This window comes from Aedes albopictus, chromosome 3 (genome assembly GCF_035046485.1).
Source record: "Aedes albopictus strain Foshan chromosome 3, AalbF5, whole genome shotgun sequence".
NCBI classification, from domain to species: domain Eukaryota; kingdom Metazoa; phylum Arthropoda; class Insecta; order Diptera; family Culicidae; genus Aedes; species Aedes albopictus.
Window position 1 is genome coordinate 283,272,839 of NC_085138.1, and position 23,876 is coordinate 283,296,714.

General features: G+C 40.5%; 1 protein-coding gene across 1 annotated transcript in view; it reads left to right on the forward strand.

Annotated features, from left to right (window-relative positions):
* Window positions 1-20,998, forward strand: part of LOC115257546 (uncharacterized) — a 380,825-nt gene extending 359,827 nt beyond the window's left edge. The window contains exon 12 of the transcript XR_009999519.1: window positions 20,195-20,998. The gene's annotated coding sequence lies outside the window, so the exon portion shown is untranslated. The remainder of the gene's footprint in view (window positions 1-20,194) is intronic.
* Window positions 20,999-23,876: the final 2,878 nt, after the last annotated feature.

Consider the following 23,876-nt stretch of genomic DNA (forward strand, 5'->3'; position numbering starts at 1 on the left):
TGTTTTGCAACACATGGGAAACCGCGACATTTCATGCCGACTGGATGCAAGGTGTCTTAGTAAAGGTACCCAAAAAAGGGTGATCTGACTGTATGCGATAATTGGCGGGACATCATGTTACTGTGTATCGTTCTCAAAGTCCTCTGCAAAGTGATCCTTAACCGGATACAGGAGAAGATTGACGCAACTCTCCGACGGCATCCAGCAAACAGGATTCCGTTCCGGACGATCCTGTGTGGACCATATTGTCACGCTCCGTATCATCCTGGAGCAAATCAATGAATTCCAAGAGTCTCTCTACCTGGTGTTCATTGATTACGAATTTCGACCCCGTCTCAATCACGGAAACATGTGGGAAGCCCTCAGGCGCAAGGGTATCCCTGAGAAAATCATCAGCCTCATTGAAGCACAGTACAATGCATTTTCGTGCAGAGTACTGCACAACGGTGGTTTGTCCGATCCCATCCGGGTCGTTGCTGGAGTAAGGCAAGGATGTATACTATCACCGCTGCTGTTTTTTATTGTAATCGACGAGATCCTGGTTGGTACGATTGAACGTGAACCAAATCGTGAATTGCTGTGGCAGCCCATGGAGCAACTAAATGACTTCGAATTAGCTGATGACGTTGCTCTCCTAGCTCAACGGCGCTCTGATATGCAGAGCAAGCTCGATGATCTTGCCAATCGCTCCTTAGCGGCAGATCTTACCATCAACGTCAACAAGACCAAGTCGTTGGATGTAAACACGATCAACCCTTTCAGCTTTACGGTAGCTGGGCAATCAGTGGAGAACGTTGAAAGCTTCCAATATCTTGGTAGCCAAATAGCGGCCGATGGCGGCACCCCAAGTAACATTTTTAGTTTTCTCATTGCTTACAAGCTGTTGTTACAATCAAACAGTTAAAACTAATTTTAAAGCTTAGAAATCTTAACAGCTCTAATAAACCTGTAATAAAACCCTTTAAAACCCAAAAGGGCCCACCCTACAGGAGGTTGTTAAAACCAACCCTTAAAACGATATATATGCTACTTGGTTTTGTGACATATTCTTGTAGTATACTATACAGCATCGATAAGATTTGTTGTATAGGTCGCAAGAAGAATAACATGCTGTTTTGGAGATCGTACAACATCCTAAAAGAACGATTAAAGCCAATGAGTTAAACTGAATCTGAAAATAAAATCATCACATAAATTGGCAGTAAATTGCAAATTATTAATAATGCAAAAACAAAAATTATATCTATCATCCATGTCCATAATGTTTACTTGCAAATTTTCACGGGGAAACCCTGTAGCTGTGGCAAAAAAAAATCCATGCCAAAAAAAATTGACCGTGTAATGCAATGAACTGTTTCTAAAAAAGGTGGTGCGCCACGTCATTTTGAGGTTTTTGGCATATAAAAAATTACCATTTTAATTCCTCGTGCAAAACCATGAGTTCAATTTGCAACTCAAACATCAACATGGCGCACACTCTTGGTAAGCCAGAATCGATCATCGTGATGAAAAATATGGATGCCGTCAAGTTAAATCCTCCTGGTTTTGTTTAAGATGGTTTAAGATCAGTTAGTATGAAAGGAACATGTTCAAGTGTTGTTGTTCTTTATGAATACGATGCAATGACTAGCAAACACCTACTTATTCTTAACGCATAATTATGTGCGCTACACAAACACTGTTAAGTTTTAGGGAAGTGTGGATCCGGACTGAATGCTCTTAAGAACACTTCGCTTGAACGGCAGCCGTCAACAATGTAAACAAACCGAAAACTTTGGTATTTTCGTGAGATTTTTGGTCGTGTTTCGTGTTTTTTAGATTGTTTGAGTGCTTGGTGAGTGAGTATATTGTATTATTCGATCTTCCGCCGACTGCGGCTGGGCGCGATAGTCATTATTTATGCGCATTAGTGGTGCCAGACTCAGAACAAACTATGCAATACCCACCCATCTGTTGCTTCGGAAACCCCGATTGCAATCGGTTTGATCAACTAGCCAAGATAATTATGCCCACCCGAGGTTTTCTAATAACGCTTGTTTCAATCATAATGACCCCAAATTGTGTTTGATTGATTATCTTTTCGATTGTGTAGTCTATCAAATTTATTGTTCAAGAGAACATCGTATTGCAGTACCCTTCTTAAGTTAGTTTTAATGCTTCCATTGGTAATTCCGAACGGGTTTAATATGCCTTTATTGTGACTTTATGCAATTCATCAGGTTTTATGACCGTTAACTTGAGACGTGCAAGCGGCTTCGAAAGAAGTTTTAAGATAAAGTTTTAATACGTACTTAACAGTTCGTTTCCAATGACATTATTGCTGGTTAAAAAAGCAAGCAAAAAGGTTTTATTCGTAGGACTTCTAGATATCTACAAACTGTTTTAAAGTTGCTTGTGTTGTTAAAGCTGTTTACTACATTAACTGCTTCATTAAACTTGAAAGGATTTACAAAATCCATGACAAAACCTCAATAAATCATGTCTAAGAGCAGAAGGCATAGAAATTGTTACTTGGGACCAAGATCGACATAGGTGCACGGATCAAGAAGCCGAGATCACGTTGCTAGTTTCAGAAATGTATGTGTCAGTCGACGCACCAAAATCCGAATTTTCAACTCGAACGTGAAATTTGTGCTGCTATACGCCAGTGAAACCTGGTGTGTATCAGAGGAGAACACTCAACGGCTGCAGGTCTTCATCAATAGATGCCTGCGTGTAATTCGTGCATGGAGGCCTCTCTATAAGCTTTCCAACGTGGAGCTTCGTTGTCGATGTCATCAAAAGCCGATTGCGACAGAAATTCGGGAGCAAAAGTGGAGGTGAGTCGGGCACAATCTACGCAGGGGCGGAAATGAAATCTACAAGCAAGCGTTAGATTGGTTAGATTAGTGCTGTGTGAGGTCTTCTACAGCTTTTGTTGAAAGCTTCTTCTGTCAATGGCTATCTTGCTTGCACAAACGAATTCCAGTATATGTAAAGTAATTCACTATGAGTCAATGTTATCAAATGACATATAACACAATTTTTCATGATATAACGTGTAAGATCAATTATTGAAATCGGCTTTCACTACTATTTTAATGAACAGAGTTATCCTTGTTACAGTTATCCATAGTTATCCTTGTCACTGTATCAGCCACCACATTCACCTTCTCGAAACATAACTAACTGTATCATTTATCATCACTTGCAGCAGAGAAAAACAAAAAATAAAATTTACACACTCAATGCACCATTTCTGCGTCGGTCGCTCGTTTGTGGATGCAGTTTGGAAACTATTGCCATTAGCAGTGCCCATGGCGAACTTTGCGTGAGCACTTATTATCGTCGTCGTTGAATTGCAGAGCACGATAAAATCAAGCGAGCTGAAAAAAAAAAACGCTAACGAGTAAGTTCTAGGACCAACAGACCGAAACTTTTCCACTCTCTCTCTGTTCCCGTGGATGGCTGGCTTGCTGCATGTAATCCCTTCCGGGGAGAGATCGTGACCCATCGCTATTCGCCAATCGGATCAGACGAAGAGCACCCGGCAGCTTGTACCCAATACCCATTATGCTCCGATCTCGTTACATACTTCGATGTTTTAATTTATTTATATAAATAAGCTACATGGACAGTGATGACCACGGTGGAAGTTGAATTTAAATTTTAATTGCAACAAAGTTGCATCTTACTCGGCCTGCATGAGGATTGGCGTCATCGTTTTCCAATCAAATCAATGTGACTACCTCTACCATGACATCAGGTTTCTGTAGGCTTCTGCGAACGAACCTAATTAATCAACTTTGAATGCAGTACTCTGCAAAATGAAGATGGTTTCCTATAGTTTCACTTCTGCGCCAAGCATACAGAGTTGGACAAAACAATGAGACCAACATCCAATTTTTATGAAAAATTGTCATGTTCGACGATCACCATTTACTGTTGAATTGATAGGGCCCAAATTCCGACAGTAATCACCAAATTATTACTTTCAGAATGGGGTTATTCGCTAATTTGTTGAACAATTTCTGAATAACGTTCTGTACATCGAACTTAAGTGATTTACGGGTAATTTCAAAAAGGATAATGCTAAAAGAAACTTCTTGAGAAATCACAGAAAGAAGTTGTTTAGAAATCCCAGATACCCTTCATAATATTCATCCGAGATTCCATGGAGAGCTCCTTCTGCGATTCATTAAGAGATTCTTCTTGGAATTCCAATTTTTTCTAAGATTAATCCAGGAGCTCATAGGCAATATGATTCCCCAACAGTTTCTTCTGGGATTTCTAATGGTGTTAATTCAGGGATTTCTCCGTAAGTTTCTTTTGGGTTTTCCCCAGGAATTCGTTCTGGAATGTCCATCCAGGAAATCCAACCGAGATGTTTCTAAAAAATTTTATTCGAGTCCTCAAAAAATCTTTTCAGGGCTTCCGGTGTAATTTGGTTATTTCAGTAGACTCTTCTAGAATTCCTCCGGAATCTTTGGAACAACGACTAAACGAATCCCTGGAGGATTCATTGAAAGAATTCCTGGAAGAATCTCTGAAAGAATATCTGGAGGAATATCAGAAGAAACTCTTAGAGAAACCCTGGAAGGAACTCATGGAGCCCTTCCGGAGTCCCTGAAGAAAACTCAGATGGAATTACTTTCAAAATCTCGGAAAAAAAAATCCTATAAGTATACCAGGGAAATGGAATTCATAAGGCATCCTAAATAAACTCCTGGAAAAAATCATGATTTTTTTCGGAAGTTACAAAAAATCCTGGGAAGTGCTGGGGGATTTTTCGGCACGATTTCGATTAGATTCCCGAAATAATTTGGAAGAAAATAATCCTTCCAAGATTAATCCGAGCATTCCATCTAAATGTCTTTATAAGTTTTTATTATATTGCACCAGTATTGCCACGAATTCTTCAACCGCCTCGATTTCATCACCGTCGATAGTATTGCTTTGCTTTGCTGGCAAACCAATAATAAATATAAAGGTTGCGCCATACTTTCAAGAACTTGGAGGAAGTCTTTAACACTTTTGTGTTTAAAAAAATACCTTCTCATCGGGATTTTATGAAATTAGAGATTGGAATTTAATTAAACATGAACCTAATAGTTATAGTTATTAGGGATCCAACGGTAACACCTGACATTCGATCAAATTTGAACCAACAACTTTTCAGTCTTGTGGAATTTTTGCTTACCCAGCTAGTCACTTGGGTTCTAAGGACGAACTCTGATTTGTCTTTGAAGAAACATTGGTAATACAGGTCGGACTCGATTATCCGGAGTGATGTTCTTCCCAAAATAATATCTCGGAAACGGAATGCTCTAAGAAGCTGAAAAGTTGACTAATCACTAATCAAAGCTGGCATGACAAATTGTCAAAATTTCAGCTTTATAAAGAATTCCGTTTCGCAGATAGGGTAAGAAATCAAACTTTGAACTAGTCAAATTGTAATCTTAATTTGAACCATTTCAAAATTCATTAAAACGACGTACTTTTCAGGCAAATATTGTCCCGAAAAATATGTTAAACAGCTTTCCGTAATATAACCTGCTAACATGGACTTTAAAAGCATTGAAAAAAGCGTTTTTGTCATGGAAAACAGGCAATTGAAAAATCACTGTGATTTCCCCCATTTCCCCCAAGAGAAAGCACATTTTCGGTGCACTCGTACAGCTCATGCATTGCATCACACGCAATAAGTGAATACGTCAAATGAAAGCTTATTTATCGTAGAATCGACCAACCGAATAATATTCCGCATTATTTGACATAAAATTATCAAATTTAAGTGATTCTTACTTGGAGAATGTTATCTTAATTTGAACCATTTGTAATCTAAATTTGAACTAGTAAACGGGGGTGAGCTTCTAGTGTTGGCCTGTAGATTGCGCTAGTGGTTGCTTTGTTTACTCTTGGGGGATGAAAAATTCCAAATTTAGTTTCCAAATTCCTAAAGAATTTCGAACATTTTGAGTTGAGATTCCATTGCCGGATGAAAAATAGGTATGAGAATTAGCAGATTCATGTGATTTTAATTGTTAAGCATGGAATTGGCTGTTTTGTGAGTTGCTCGAGCTGCTGCCGCCAGTAGTTCAAATTAAGATTAAGATTGGTTCAAATTATGATTACGATGGTTCAAATTAAGATTAAAATCATTGTTGATGAAAAATCGAATATTTCAATGAAATTCGGTGCAAATACAAACTTTTAACCATTTAACAGAAAGCTTATACCCGTGGCTTTCATGTACATGCAATTTTTTCGTAGTAAATTATTTCCATGTGGGTGAAAAAATCACTTAAAATTTGCACTGCTTCAGAAAGCCGCAATTTGGTTCAAAGTTTGATTACCTACCCTATATGTCTGAGAAGCATCAGTACCTTACTCCGGATAATCGAGTCCGACCTGTAATCCAATGGCGATTTGAGGATATCTAGGATCTGGAGAAATTGAATTTAATTTTGATCACAAATACCGTTCAGAATTCGGTTGTAATTGTAACCGTTCTAAACAATATTTCGGAAACTCGCAGGAATATTGATTATGTTTTCGGAATAACTTATGATTTATCCAGAGGTTTTTTGGGATTCCTTTTGTTCCCATTGGTATTCTTGCAGGAGTTTCTTCTGCAATTCTAAAGGTGGTGATTTCTGCAGGGTATTCTTACGAGATTCCATCAGGGATTCTATCCGGGAATTCTCTTGGGATTCCTCGAGGAACTCGTTTCGAAATTCAACCAGGAGTCCCTTCCGAAACTCCTCCAGGAGTTCCTTCCGAAACTCCTCCAGGAGTTTCTTCCCAGATTCTTGCAGCTGTTTTCCTTCAAAAATTTCTCTAGAAGTTTTTGTAGGAATTTCATTGGTAGTTACTTCAAAGATTCCTCTTTTTTGAAAGTCTTCAGATTTTTTTGAATTCCTAGAGGCAATTCCCAGATAGTACTATTGGCACGACTAATGAAGGAAACTCAAGAGGAGCTCCTGAAGGAATTCCTTGCAAGCCTGCAGGAGGATATATTTACGAGTTGTTGGACGAGTTCTTCAAAGAAGTCCTGTCGGATTTTTTTAACACACTCATAGAAGAATTAAAAAAAAAAAACAAACAAAACAAACTCCAGAAGGTATTCCTTTTGAAACTTCTGGTTGGTTTCCATAAGGAATGTTAGAAAGAATTCAAGAAGAATTGGCAAACATTGTAGAAAGACTCCTGCAGGCTCTGGCATTTCTCTTAAAGTTCTTGAAGTAATTCTGAAACGATTTTCTGGATGAATCCCGGGACAAAATATTCTTGAAAAATTGAAGCTTTTGTATTACGGGCTCTTCATAAACCACGTAGACCAAAATTTGGTCATCTCAGACCCCCCCTCCCCCCTCGTAGACTTTTGTCCATACAAAATTTTTGAAATTTGTATGGAGCGTAGACTTTGGTCAGACCCATGCGCATCAATTTTCTTTAGATTATGATTTGAAAAGTTTCATTGGTCGCAAGATGTTGCTGGAGCACGATAGCACACCCAAGGTTCATATTTTAGTGATACACAGATGGAAAGATTTAATAGCTGAAAAGCTTCATTCTATGTTTTTTTTCCTGACATACAACAGTTAACTCGATAATTTTCGATAAATTATCGAGGGCGCGATTACGATAACGATAATGTAACGCACTGTTTATCGTTATCGACAGGTTATCGAAAATCTGTTATCGAGGTCATAGTTGGCGTTAAATTATCGACGATAATTTATCGCTTAACAACCTTGTTCCCTACTGATCAAGTCATCCCTACAAAAGTTCAGCCACTCAAATCATTTCAAAGACTTAGCCATAGGGCGGATGGTTTGATGTCATTAGAGTAAAAGGATATTTTACAATGGCCTAATGTTTGGACGCAGTGATCTCACAGCCGACAGACAGAGGACGAAGTAGACAAAAAACGAGCACAAAATCTTAAAAAAAAAATCATCTGCTTACCAGTGAATTTAACTCCACATCTCTTTTGGGTACTCTTTTGCATGCAGCAGATCAAGGAACCACGCATCCATGAGCCGACCCAGTGTTGTTCCGGTAATCGGTTTATGTGCCTACTACACAACACCCACTTCGTTACCCATAAATTTCCTTCTCGAACAAGCATCCCCAACGACTATGGCGACGATAACGGAACCGTGAAACTGGAAGCCAAACGCGCCGACTGCAAGACACTACTATGCCGTTTTTGACGGTATCTTATCGCATCGGTGTACGATGTAGTGCATAACAGTCAAAATTGGGTCATTGGTCACATACTGTGACTTACATTTCATCAAAAATCTTCTACTTCTTAAACAGAATGTTTTAACTTCGGCTGAGCAGTTTGCTTCTCAGCCTAGTTGTTGGGAACTTTCATAGTTAATATCTTATTATAATTAACTTCACAGACTTGCCATTTTTGCTATCTGTCCAAGATACAACTAGAACAGTTTTGTATTTTTTTTACACATTGTATCAAATACTGTAGAAATTTGTCCCACTAGTTGCCACTCTTCCTTAAACGGCAGAGATGAAACGCCACTAAACACCGACAGTCTTCCACATATGCCTATATGTATTTAGGACTGTTTGTGCTAACAACCGCCACGTACCAAAACCGACCCAAAATCGGAAGGACATCCACGTCCGGGAAATTGAAGGAAATTCCAGAGCAGCTCTACTAAATTTCTTCGGCGCGCATGAGGGGAGCACGCGAATGGGAGTACCTACCTAGTATTGGGTAGATTAGCCCGGAAACACGACTATAGACTTGTGATATTTATGCACCCGGCGATTATTGTTGACTGATAAGCGAAGCGGCTCGGATTAGCTCTTTAGCGGTTGGTTGGTGGGAGTTTGCCTGGTGCTAGCTGAACATAGCCTATGTTCTGCTCATCATACGGATGAATGAAATTCAAGCCGGTACGAAGGTGTTTAGTTCTTACCAGTGCAAAGCTCGTTAGGTGAAGGCGTACGTCTTGAAGCACTTCACTATACCTTTCGCTAAATTTATCGTTGTTTATTTGAAACGTTTGTTCGGAAGTGAGCAGTACACATTTAGAATAGAACAGTTTGTTTGAAAAAGAACAATTTGGATTTGGAGTGCTGGGAACGAGAAACAGCTAGGCGATGAAAACCATCAAGTAACTCAATCTTAATTTCGTAATATAATGCTTGTCTCACTTGTCTGAAGCAATTTTGATAGTCGTAAAGATAAGTCAAGATGTTTACGACCAATGAAGTTGTTTCGATATGTCGCAATTGTTGAGATGATGCGGAAGCATTACTATCGCTGATGAAAATAGATATATGTAGCTATTTTAACAAATAATTCTAAATGGACGATGATGATACGGCCTACTTTTTTCATCAAAATAAACGTGCCGAAAAGTACTACAGTAATTTTCGTGTGTGTTAACCATAGTAGACCTTCATGTTAAATGATGTTTATTAGTCATGATACTCATTCTTAACTCGTTCTGCAGAAACCTGTATCTTAGAAAAGATTCTATTCAAATCAATTCAATGGCAATATAAAAAAAATGTGTATGCAACTCGTTGCAAAGCTCGATTGTTTCATCATCATTCAAATAATCTTTTTGCAAATTGTTTCATAAATAACTATTTAGGACTGCCTGTTATGATGAGATATACAGACGTAGAAATGATCATGTCTTTGAAAAAACTGTGTGACAGTTTTAAAACAGCATTAAGCTGAGAAGCATGCTCTGTTCCAGTTTCGCTATAAAATAATTTCTTTTGCCAAACCCAATTTGCGTTTCTAACAGCCGCCCTAGTAATGCAATCAAAATTAATGAACCACTTAGAACGTAAACCAGTACCGCATCCTCCAATGATAACATGCGGGGCCTACCCCGCCTAAAAGGTGGCTTTGATTCAGACCCTTTGATTACAAATTTTCCCACCTACAAAGGATCCGATTATTCATTGTAGGAAGGGAGACGATACCGACAAGACAAAAGGTTTTGCGGAGATTGGTCTCTGGTGGTTAAATAATATGAATACACTCTGCAATACATTGTGAATTTGTTTACCTCGGAATACTAGAGACACCACTTTCCAGATAGAAGATGTATCTGACTTATTGCTCGAGCTTAGAAAACAAATGCGTTCTAGTGAGAAGTGAAATACTGACGATCAAAATGTAATATTGATTCTCACGAAGAAGTACGGAAGATTAACCATTCGAGCTCAAATTTGTATCAATGATGCACATACAATAGCGTGACAAACAGTAAAATTTGAGAATTCTTGATGCACTTTATGAACAGTTACAGCATGCTGAACTTCTTTGTGAGAGAAGAAAAAGTGGCCTATCCCAAACATTTTGGCCACCCACTGTTTTGCTTCTATGTGTAACGAACATATTGTCCATACATCGTTTTTGTATAGAAGTTCGTTTCATTGAATTATTATCTAAAGTGTGCCTCGCTGGTACTGAAAATCGCCACACTTAGAAAAAATAATAGGGGGATTCACTTAACAGCGTAAACTGATTAAGCTGATTAAATGTCGCGATCACCAAGGCAATCTTTGATTATTTCATTCGCCAAATCATGAAACATTCAAATAAGCAGAAAATCATGGCTTACGCAGCAATTAAATCTGTTTAGTGAGTACCCCTAACATAAATTTAGGTTCACTTGGATGCACATAAAAGGAGTGGCCTGTTTCACACAAATTTACATCTTATATCACAAATAATAGTCCTGTTCAACGACGTAGGTTGAACTTGCTCGAAGTTGCTGCATCTTGCTCTTAGCCATTTGTTGACAAATAGGTAAGAGAAAGATGCAGCAACTTCGAGCAAGTTCAACCTGCGTCGTTGAACAGGACTAATGTCAAGCTAGCAATCGTTAGAACCGAATCTACATATGAAACATATGAATGTAAAATATTGAACTGGATTCGAACTTTGGTCCGCTGATTGAGAGGCATAGTATTTACCTCTCGGCCATATCACCGAGTTTATTTATTTATTTATTTATTTAATTGTTACAATGTCAACAGGTTAAAACACCCCAATGACAAATCTTAATAAACTACAAAAAAAAGAACAATCATTTTACATTAAACAGATAGTGCACGCAAAAAATTGTCTCGTATCTGTAGTATTTTGTAGTATTCCCTCTAGGCACGTCCGTAAGCGATGACAGCTCAGAATAGAATGCCCATTTCTTTACTGCGACTAGGCATGGCCTGCTGTAATACGTATATTAGCCTACTACATCTCTCCTCCTTTTTATTTGTTTTTTTTTTATTATTGCTCCTGCACTGATAACAGTAGGATCAAGGTAAAAATCTTTCATTTTCATCAAGCATCATAAACTCATACTTGTATCAATGTACCAATATACCTACCCACGTTTATATATTGTTTTTTAGGAAATTACAATATTCTTAAAGAAACTCGAAGTCCAACGTTATATTCGAATGTTTTGCCGTATTTTACCCATTGTTAGAAATTATAATAAATCTATTAAACTTCAATAAACATGTGTCATAGTAAACCGACTTCAGAAAAGGTCACCATCTATATGGTTTCTAATGTGTCAAGCAAATATCTGACTTGCCAGGCTATACATTGTTTATGTACAATGGGATCTTAACGAAACCCTCAAATCTATTTCATAAATTCAAGGCGACAGAGCCACTCAGGTTTCAGTGTTTTGCATCCAGAAAAGCATCGCTTTACCTCCGAATTCTCCTTCCAGACCGGCGTGTCCACGTGAAGATTGAGCGAATGTATCCTCCGAACCGGTGTGTTTACACCCTGGAATATGCAAGCCGTCCTTGAACCGGTACATTGTCCATGCGTACTCGTGTCCTAATCCGAAACCGATGAATCCATCTCCAAACCAATTAACCATCCTCTGGTTCGGCGCGTCCACATTTGGACTGATCGCATCAGACCGATGGCCCAAGTACCACCTTCCTACTGGTCAATCATACGGCATTTCATCTTGCATTCCATTCACTGGCGTCGTGAATCTTCCGACAGCCACAGACCTTAATATAAAATCTTCAATACTTATTAGGAAAACTATTATATAAGCAGGGTATATTTATATGCTTTCCAAAGCTCAGTTTATAGGTTTTCTTACTTCCCGTAAACTTGCCGTTTTGAGTACATATGTTTGGAGTAGTGAAAATGATTACAACACAAACGTTTACTTTTGTTAATAACACATAATTTCCATTTTTTTAAAGCAAACTCATTTTTTTAACAATCAAGCTGTTACTAGATTCCCAATTCGACTGATTTATCTTTTACTATCATATTTCAACACATTCTGCGGACTGGAACCCTAAGTTCCCTTCGCTTTACTTTGTCCATTACTGGACCAGTCAAATGGTCTGGAATCATAGTTCCCTTCACTTGACTCTCTAAGTGGCCTAGAACTTAGGTTCCCTTCACTTGGAGTCTCTATAAGCTGCCTCATCGATGTGGGCATTCAGATAAATGGCCTGGAATCATCGTTCCCTACATTTATCTACCTAAATGGCCTGGATCCTAAAATCCCTTCATTTAGGTTCTCTTTATGACCTGGTAAATACAACTCCTTGAATTCTGGGAATTCACAGGAAATATAAAACATGTTCAATGTTCATGCTTCAAAGATGATGTTCATTCTTTACGAAATTCTTGGAAATTTTACACAATTCAATGTGTGAAAACATTTTTTCCAAGCATCAAAGAATACCACAACCCAAAGACAACCCTAGTTACCGTAGTCGTATTTGCTTCAGTATGCCCTCAGCTCAGATTCTTTCATTTCTTCATTTAAATTCTCCAACACATTATTTTTCTTGTGCTTTCTTCACTGATTTTTCTTCGAGTCTTCAAGCAAACGTAACTGGCTTCTGATAAATCTTGCAAGCTCGATCCCGTTCTCGTCAGCCATTGTAGTATTCCCTCTAGGCACGTCCGTAAGCGATGACAGCTCAGAATAGAATGCCCATTTCTTTACTGCGACTAGGCATGGCCTGCTGTAATACGTATATTAGCCTACTACAGTATCTTAGCTCTACTTAAATGGAAATCAAAATTAGAAAAACAAATAACAAATACCCGACGCATACTCCTAACAGGTTCGTTCATCCCATAGTTTGTCGACGATCTAATAATGCGCAGAAAATCACTAGAACGAAGAGCGTGCCTTCTGATGTCCACGTTCAGTTGATTCAGCAGCTCCGGACAATCAATGTTCGATGTAAGTAGATCACTTACAAAACAGGTCTTCGCAACATCTCGGCGAACACTCAAAAGGTCAAGATGGATGAGCTTGCAGCGATCCACGTAACTTGGAAGATTGACGGGGTCATTCCACTGGAGATTACGTAGAGCATACCGAATAAATTTTCGCTGGACACTTTCTATTCTCCGTATTTCATTCTGGTAAAACGGGGCCCAAACTACAGCTGAGTACTCCAAGGTCGAACGTACTAAGGCGCAGTACAATGCTTTCAGACAGTAGATATCTCGAAAATTTTTGCCAAATCGAAAAATGAATCCCAATTGCGATGATGCCTTCGATATTATATACGATACGTGTTCCTTGTATGTCAATTTAGAATCTAGGATAACTCCTAGATCCTTAACTGAGTTTTCGCGCTGAACTGAGGCGCTGGCCAAGACATAATCGTGAATATATATTGATCGTTTCCGACCGAAGGAGATGACAGAGCATTTCGAAGGGTTTAGAACCATTCGGTTGGGGTCACACCACGCTGCAAATACTTCCAATTGCTGTTGCAGATGTTCAGCATCTTAAGGCTTAGTGATAACGTAAAACAGTTTGAGGTCGTCTGCGAAAGACTTTTTCTTGCATTTTAAAATGAAGTTCAAGTCGTTCATGTAAAGCAAGAAGAAACGTGTTGTGAGAGAGACGATAGTTTCCCTAGCACCTAACACAAAAGTGGAAAAAATACATCTAGAACTACAACTGATGGATGGAGCGAGACGCAAATGATCCTCGCCCTGGGCTAGACCCTTGAATCTGCGGACCCATTGTCCATGCTCAACCATCTGCACTATTTTGAAACTGATAAGAATGGTACAATGAAGTATAATGACGTCTTCATCATGGGTGGGTAACTTTGTTATAATTCGTGCTGGCAACTCTGTGTGGTTTTTAATATCAACGCAGCAAACTTTTGATAATTAGTCAACGTTAACGAATTCCTAAATCCTAAAATCTTTACGTTATTTTTCAACAAAAATTGTTGAATAACATAGAAATTCGCAACACCGACCAGTGTCTTCGGTAAAAGTGTGTTGAACTGTACTACTTATTTCTAACGGTAGTTTCGGTGCATTTTTCTGGATATCGAAGTGCATCCCGAGCAGAACGGCATACCTTACAAATACCATGCGAAGAGCAACATGTGCTCTAATACCTAAAATTGTTATTGCAGCATTATGGTACGAAATGTTATGAAAACATCACAATAACAGTTGGAGGTATTTGAGCAGAGTTTGGTATTGATGTAGTATTTGTTGGTTTTGCAGTGAAAATAGCCGAAGAACAAGATTTACTATTATATCATGAAGTCATTGAACAAATGAAACATTTAATAACAAGAAATGTTACTAGTTTGTTATTCAATAACTTTGGGATAACAAATACAGCACTTGAAATTTTAGGTATGCATTCATTATTGAAATAACAAGCCTTGTTATTTTCTAGGTGTTATTTATACAAAATTTTGGTATTGGTTTTTGTTATTTTGCCTCTTATTACCACCTAATGAAGGGCATATCAAGGTATGGTAGTATTTAAGATAAATACCATGATATGTTATTCTCTTGTTATTTTCTTCTGCTCGGGATATCGGAGAAAATTCTCGCAAAATCCAAAAAAAAAGTTTTTTGATACACCTCTAAATCTTAACCCTGCTAGGATGTTAGGTAAGGTGCACCACGCTGACGTAGGACATGTTCAACGTGTCTGTCTGGGTCATATTGATCCCAACATCTTACTAGGGTTAATCAATTTGTCCCATTTTTCGATGGAAGACTTGTTTTGACAAAAGGATTTAGAATTTGAGGTGTAACGGATCGGTAAAAAAGTGAACAGGTCTAGTCTACATGAGTGCCACGATATAACGCTGATTCAGTTACTACAATATAAATAAGGAAACTAATGTATTTTCTGTAGTTTTGTTCCCATCGTCGTGGGATGTTTAACTCAAAGTTGGCCTCAAATCTCTCCCAATCAAGCTGAACTACACGATGAAGTTTAAGGCAATTTGGTCGACAAACCCCCTTCATGACGGAGAGAACAAACCTGCCGATAATATCCAAATTCACCCTTTTTTCATTGGAAATTTTGTACCACTCCAGGAAGTTCCATGGGCGTTCCAGGAGATTTCAGGAGCATTCCAGGGGTTTTCATTGGGTTTCAGGGATGTTCCAGGGGGTCCCATAAGCGTTCCAAGGGATGTTAGAGCCATTCCATGGGGCTTCAGAGGGTTTCTAATGGGGCCCCATAGCCCGATCGGTCCAGGAACTTTTCGCAACGGAACTTACTTAGACTTACTTGGGCATAGAGTATCTATGTGCCTGCCATACGATATACACATGAAAAATGGTTATTGATAGAGGAAGCTCTCAGTTAATATCTGTGGATGCGCCCATAGAACACTAATCTGAGAAGCAGGCTTCGGAGACGTTACGCCAAGAAGAAGAAGGGTTTCAGATGCGTTCCAAGGTTGTTCCAGAGGGTTACAGAAGGTCTCTAGAGCGTTCCATGGGGTTTCAGGGAGTATTATTTATAGACGTTCCAGGGAAAACATAGGGGTATTAGGAGCAATACAAGGGTTTTCAAGGGGTTCCAGGGGCGTTCGATAAAATTTTAAGTGCAAGTCCAATCCTGAAACATCTTAAAACGCTTCTGAAACCCATCTGAAATTCATCTGAAAATCCCATAAAACTTCATTGAAGATTTGAAGGCATTGAATTCGGATGCCAGCAAAACAAACAAATTATCCAGATTTCATGAAGGTTGTACCCCGGCTCGTCGCATTACACCTTCGATGTTGAATAGTAGTCAGTAAAGTCCATCCATCCATGTTACAGGGGCTGCTTACTTTTCTCTTGTACATCGGACCTAACAATGGTCGTTCTCTGGCTGCAACGCTTTTTAGTTCGCTGATTGCAGAATTTGATAAATTGTTGCAATTAAGAAGCAATCAAGTGTCAAATATGGGCAGAGGTTTGAAAATAGTTATTTATGCAACAAGTTGCAAAATGATGATTTTTTCAGCACGAGTCGTACGTTTATCCAACGAGGCTTGCCGAGTTGGATAAATACGACGAGTGCTGAAAAAACCGAGTTTTGCAACGAGTTGCATACAAAGTTTTTTGTAATTGCAAAAAATACCCATCAGTATAATCTTGCTGTACGAACATCTATCAAGAGCAACCACGTGCCACCATTCATGCGCGTCAGCGTGCTGCTTTTGTTCGATCAGGTAGGCTATGATAGGGCAGGTGTCAGAAATTTGCAAGCTCCCGTCGTCGTCATACCGCAGCATGGGCAAGAGGACAAGTAGTTTCAGCTGCTGTTTCTACGCCTGATCTGCTGCAGTCTTAATCAGATCCTGAAAGGTCCTAATTTGAATTCGAGCTGCTCAGAGAACGCAGAAGCAGCAGCTGTGTCTACAGTAGCCGCGTAAGTTATCGAAAAGTGGGTTATGGCAAAGGTGCCGAAAAGTGCTACTTTTCAGTACTCTTAAAGAGTGCCGAAAAGTAGTACTTTTCGGCACTTTTGTTTAAGTGAAGAAAAGTAGGCCGTTTTATTATTGTACCCGCGAGTGAAAAATAGGGGAAAACGCAACGCAATTACAAAAATGATATTTATAATGATAATCACGTCACGTTGCTACTAACAAACGACCGCTATAGATAAATATCAGGCTCTTCTGAATAAAACAAATCATGCATATCGTGTTGAAAACTGCTCAAATAAGCTGATACAGAAAATCCCTTTTCGTCCGTCAGGATATAAAATACCGGCTGGCAGTGTCACAAAAATATCGATTCTTTTTCGTTCACCAAACGTACCTTCAATTGTGGCAACATCGAACGACGATTTGATTAAGATACACCTACCTCAAGAAAAAAAATATCGTGCAAATTCCGTCAATACTGAATTCATTCGGGTTATCATCTCTTTATTCAACCGCCTTTCAGAGCTTTCTATTCACAATGAACCATCTTAGCCGTGGTCGTCGTCGCCATCAATATCAAACTGAAAGCGAAAAGAATACCTTCCGTCGCATAAAATTTTCTTCTCCAAGTAGCGTTTAAGTTGTGCAAGAAAAGGGGCCCAAACTGATCAATTTCTTCTTTCTCTTGTTGGTGGGTCGTTGCCAGCGCCGCCAGTTCCACGAGCAAAATCTGATCCGATGCCATCTCTCGTAAAAGTGTTCATAATAAATCCTAATCCGATATGTTTCACGCAGAGATGCCAAATATACAGATTTTTGACCTTCTATACAGAGAAAAAAATACAGTTTTTTTTTAATGTGATACAGATTTCTCTAGAAAGCATAAAATTTTAAGTTATTTTCAATTTAATGAAAACATTATAAATTGCTACCTAAACTTTGAAGAATATATGAGAATTTGTGCATATTCACACAATCTTTAGAAAAATAAATATCAATAAAATTAAAAACCGTCAAAAAGTAGTATGTACATTTTTATTTGTTTTTTATTGAAATCTAGGATTCTCGGTGTCTGATATACCCTCGAATAGGGCGATACAGAAAAATCTGTATTGATACAGCTTTTTGATAAAATAATCTGGCATCTCTGGTTTCACGTTTTTACTGAAAAGTAGTTTATATGCTGGTCAGAAAGGGATCAATCGTGATGAAGATAATGATTAGACATTGACAGACGCGCCGTTTGTTGTTGCTCACGACAGCAAACAGGAGTGAATATAAGGATCCTTGCACAAAAAAATCTAGAAATACAGAACTACATAGATGAGGTACGAATATTCAACATGACCACTGTTCATAGTTACCGTCGTGCGGGGCTACTTTTGAAATGCGGGGCTACTTTGGACACTTTTGAATATGGATTTTTTGAATTCAAAATATGGTTCAAATCTGTTTGATGTCTTTGGGACTATTGTGAAGCAATAGTTTTCGCTTCATTTGGTTGAAATTATTTTTCAAACAGACCGTTTATTGCTTGTCAGGACGCGAAAAAACATCGAATAAACCAATAAAATATACATAACGTATCAGAACATTTGGTCTGTAAGCATTGTTTCTACAGTTCATAAATTCCAAAGGGTTGATCAATTCATTCAAAATGTATCAACGTAGCATATACAATCGAATATTTGTATCGTTATACATTGTAAATGACCGTTTCACCTAAATAAAGGATTGATGGTCCCTTTTTTCAGGCTATCTATATAGCAATATCACGCTGTTCATAATACCAAAGGTAGCACAGAACCTTCTTAAAACTCATATTTTTATTGAAATTATGTATGATACAGTATACTACAGTATTGGTACAAAGTAGTTTTCTAAATAACCCTGGAATTTGAAATGCAGTGTTGTTATAGATAACAATGTCCAAAGTAGCCCCCATCCGGTTCTATATGACATGTGTCCGATTGGTGTATGAACAACTTTTTTGTTTATTGGTGGATTTAGTTCAAATTTTGCATACATCCTACATACATACTCACAATTATTATGTCTAAAATTTTTGGAAATCCATTCACTACTCTGGGAGTTATAATGTCATAAAGTTGAGAAACCATGAAAAAGTGTATAAAGAAGCCCCGCACGACGGTACTCAAAAGTATAGTGACCCGACTAGAAAACTGTAACAAAAATATAACATAATCCTAACAAATCATGGTATTTATAACTCATAGTGATATAATCATGATCAACATCCTTGGTGTTTTCAAAATACTATAACTCAATTATATCACATTATGTTATAAATGTTGTTTCATATTTCATTGTATTATAATTTAGTTTTTAATCTTCGAGATTTGGGAAATAATGTAACAAAATTATATCAAATTATGATAGAAACTAGTAATCCTGAGGCTGAAATTCATATCACATTTTGTTATAATTTTGATATGATCATAACAAAATAGGTTATAATCACGAGTGTGCTTTTTGTTACAATTTTAGTTATTTCAATACCATCCTGCAGCTAGTTTATAACATAATAAGTTAGAGAAAAATGTTATAACATCATAACACAATATTATACAAACTTGATATAATTTTCTAGTCGGGGAGTGTCTGAAACATCGAACATTCGAAAATTTCCCTAACTGCATACATTTGCTTTTTTTTTTCATATTTCGATAATCAAATTTTCGCCATTACCCACATTTGCTACCGATATTGAAGCATAAATAATACCCAAATTCCTTTTTCTGTTTCCTCGAGATCCTGCTCACAACTTACGCTTCTTACCTCTTTAGGGAGAAGATGAAAAACGTACCGTATCCGGAAACCGAAGGCCCAAACCGAGAGCATAGGAAGTGGCACTACTAACACAAAGGTTCCTTTCTGCCCGAGCACAACTGAACCATTATCGAAGTGCTCTTCGAATTTACAATCGGACAGCCGCACTTTCGTTTCGAAAGCTCTTCTTTCGTTCAGCCTTTTACGATTCGTTGCAATCGATTCTCTTGAGCCGTTTTCCTTTCCACCGCAAAGAGTTCCGTAGGTTGAAAATAGGACTTTCCCTAACCATTCCGGACGCGATTATCTACATACCTACCTACCTACATGTAGATATATGTAGTGCCAAACAAAATGCAAAATATATGTGCCACGCCACCGCACCGCACCACCATCTATGGCGTATAGGCTTGGCAGGTCGTTTGCTTTATGGCCACGTTGGGGTTGTAATAAAATTTACGCTGCATTCAAGTGAAATGTGACAAAGTGGTTTGTCGGTTGCTGTTGTCGCAATGTTGTGTTTCGTTTTCTGGCTTGGTTGGTTACTCCGTATGGTTGGCTGGTTAGTTTGTTGAAAAAAGTGCAACGGTACTACGTTATTTACGATCAACTAGAGTTGTCGGATTATTTTGCTTTTTTTCTATTCTGTTTTCTATTTCACAAGCTTCATCCCTAATACATATTGTACTAATGAATTATTCTTTTCTCTATTTTGTTACAGACCAACATCCTTCGCGATGATTGATAAGCGCCCTCAATCATAGGAAGCAAAACAGATGTAACCATGATATCTTACCACCAATAGAACACGTGCTTTCTTGCAGGATTCCAAAGGCAACATCTACCATAGCTCCCATCAAGGTAATTGTTAAAATCTCCAGAGAATCTTCATCCAACTAGGCATTTCTCAAGGATTCCTTCAGGACTTTCTCAGAAAATCCTCTAGAGCTTCCTCGCGTATTCTCTCAATGATTTCTAATGATTTTTTGCAGGAACATGCAAGAAATTCTGCGGAGTTACTCCAGGGCCGCAGTTACTGTTCAAGAAATCTACAGAAAACCCTGTAGAATTTCTTAGAAAATTCCTCAGAAATTTATCCGGTAATTGTACAGGAATTTCTCCAGGAATTCCTCCAGGGATTCCTCTAAAACTACTCCAGTGATATCTCACTCATCAAAAACTTCTTCAGCCATTTTCAGGAACCCTAACGACTTTTTAGGAGTTATTCAGGAAATTCTTCAAGAATCCTGAACAATCCGTTCGAGGGTTCTTCAGAATCTGTTCCGGTGGTTTCCCTCCAGGTATACTTCTGCCATTCCTCCGTGAAAATCCGGAATCTCTCCAGAAATTGCTTCAGGAATTTGTTCAGAAATTCTAATTGGAATTCTTTCAAAAATTCCTACAGTCTTTCCTCCAGGAATTCTTACAGAAATTCCTACATTAATTCCTCCAGAGATTCAAAGGAGAACTTCTTGGAAATTCCTCCAGGGATTCCTTGGAAATTTCTCTAGGGATTTCTCCGGGAATTCCTTAAGGGATTCCCAGGGAATTCCTCCAGGGATTCCCAGGGAATTCCTCCAGGGATTCCCCGGGAATTCCTCCAGGGATTCCCCGGGAATTCCTCCAGGGATTCCCCGGGAATTCCTCCAGGGATTCCCCGGGAATTCCTCCAGGGATTCCCCGGGAATTCCTCCAGGGATTCCCCGGGAATTCCTCCAGGGATTCCCAGGGAATTCCTCCAGGGATTCCCCGGGAATTCCTCCAGGGATTCCCAGGGAATTCCTCCAGGGATTCCCCGGGAATTCCTCCAGGGATTCCCCGGGAATTCCTCCAGGGATTCCCCGGGAATTCCTCCAGGGATTCCCAGGGAATTCCTCCAGGGATTCCCCGGGAATTCCTCCAGGGATTCCCCGGGAATTCCTCCAGGGATTCCCCGGGAATTCCTCCAGGGATTCCCCGGGAATTCCTCCAGGGATTCCCCGGGAATTCCTCCAGGGATTCCCCGGGAATTCCTCCAGGGATTCCCCGGGAATTCCTCCAGGGATTCCCCGGGAATGCCTTCAGGGATTCCCCGGGAATTCCTTCAGGGATTCCCCGGGAATTCCTTCAGGGATTCCTCGGGAATTCCACCAGTGATTCCTCGGGAATTCCTTCAGGGATTCCTCGGGAATTCCTCCAGGGATTCCTCGGGAATTCCTCCAGGGATTCCTCGGGAATTCCTCCAGGGATTCCTCGGGAATTCCTCCAGGGATTCCTCGGGAATTCCTCCAGGGATTCCTCGGGAATTCCTCCAGGGATTCCTCGGGAATTCCTCCAGGGATTCCTCTCGGGAATTCCTCCAGGGATTCCTCGGGAATTCCTCCAGGGATTCCTTGGGAATTCCTCCAGGGATTCCTCGGAAATTCCTCCAGGAATTTTTCGGGAATTCCTCCAGGAATTTCTCGGGAATTCCTCCAGGGATTCCTCGGGAATTCCTCCAGGGATTCCTCGGGAATTCCTCCAGGGATTCCTCGGGAATTCCTCCAGGGATTCCTCGGGAATTCCTCCAGGGATTCCTCGGGAATTCCTCCAGGGATTCCTCCAGGGATTCCTCGGGAATTCCTCCAGGGATTCCTCGGGAATTCCTCCAGGGATTCCTCGGGAATTCCTCCAGGGATTCCTCGGGAATTCCTCCAGGGATTCCTCGGGAATTCCTCCAGGGATTCCTCGGGAATTCCTCCAGGGATTCCTCGGGAATTCCTCCAGGGATTCCTCGGGAATTCCTCCAGGGATTCCTCGGGAATTCCTCCAGGGATTCCTCGGGAATTCCTCCAGGGATTCCTCGGGAATTCCTCCAGGGATTCCTCGGGAATTCCTCCAGGGATTCCTCGGGAATTCCTCCAGGGATTCTTTGGGAATTCTTCCAGGGATTCCTCGGGAATTCCTCAGGAATTCCTTCAGGGATTCCTCGGGAATTCCTCCAGGGATTCCTCGGGAATTCCTCCAGGGATTCCTCGGGAATTCCTCCAGGGATTCCTCGGGAATTCCTCCAGGGATTCCTCGGGAATTCCTCCAGGGATTCCTCGGGAATTCCTCCAGGGATTCCTCGGGAATTCCTCCAGGGATTCCTCGGGAATTCCTCCAGGGATTCCTCGGGAATTCCTCCAGGGATTCCTCGGGAATTCCTCCAGGGATTCCTCGGGAATTCCTCCAGGGATTCCTCGGGAATTCCTCAGGAATTCCTTCAGGGATTCCTCGGGAATTCCTCCAGGGATTCCTCGGGAATTCCTCCAGGGATTCCTCGGGAATTCCTCCAGGGATTCCTCGGGAATTCCTCCAGGGATTCCTCGGGAATTCCTCCAGGGATTCCTCGGGAATTCCTCCAGGGATTCCTCGGGAATTCCTCCAGGGATTCCTCGGGAATTCCTCCAGGGATTCCTCGGGAATTCCTCCAGGGATTCCTCGGGAATTCCTCCAGGGATTCCTCGGGAATTCCTCCAGGGATTCCTCGGGAATTCCTCCAGGGATTCCTCGGGAATTCCTCCAGGGATTCCTCGGGAATTCCTCCAGGGATTCCTCGGGAATTCCTCCAGGGATTCCTCGGGAATTCCTCTAGGGATTCCTCGGGAATTCCTCCAGGGATTCCTCGGGAATTCCTCCAGGGATTCCTCGGGAATTCCTCCAGGGATCCCTCGGGAATTCCTCCAGGGATTCCTCGGGAATTCCTCCAGGGATTCCTCGGGAATTCCTCCAGGGATTCCTCGGGAATTCCTCCAGGGATTCCTCGGGAATTCCTCCAGGGATTCCTCGGGAATTCCTCCAGGGATTCCTCGGGAATTCCTCCAGGGATTCCTCGGGAATTCCTCCAGGGATTCCTCTCGGGAATTCCTCCAGGGATTCCTCGGGAATTCCTCCAGGGATTCCTTGGGAATTCCTCCAGGGATTCCTCGGAAATTCCTCCAGGAATTTTTCGGGAATTCCTCCAGGAATTTCTCGGGAATTCCTCCAGTGATTCCTCGGGAACTCCTCCAGGGATTCCTCGGGAATTCCTCCAGGGATTCCTCCAGGGATTCCTCGGGAATTCCTCCAGGGATTCCTCGGGAATTCCTCCAGGGATTCCTCGGGAATTCCTCCAGGGATTCCTCGGGAATTCCTCCAGGGATTCCTCGGGAATTCCTCCAGGGATTCCTCGGCAATTCCTCCAGGGATTCCTCGGGAATTCCTCCAGGGATTCCTCGGGAATTCCTCCAGGGATTCCTCGGGAATTCCTCAGGAATTCCTCCAGGGATTCCTCGGGAATTCCTCCAGGGATTCCTCGGGAATTCCTCTAGGGATTCCTCGGGAATTCCTCCAGGGATTCCTCGGGAATTCCTCCAGGGATTCCTCGGGAATTCCTCCAGGGATTCCTCGGGAATTCCTCCAGG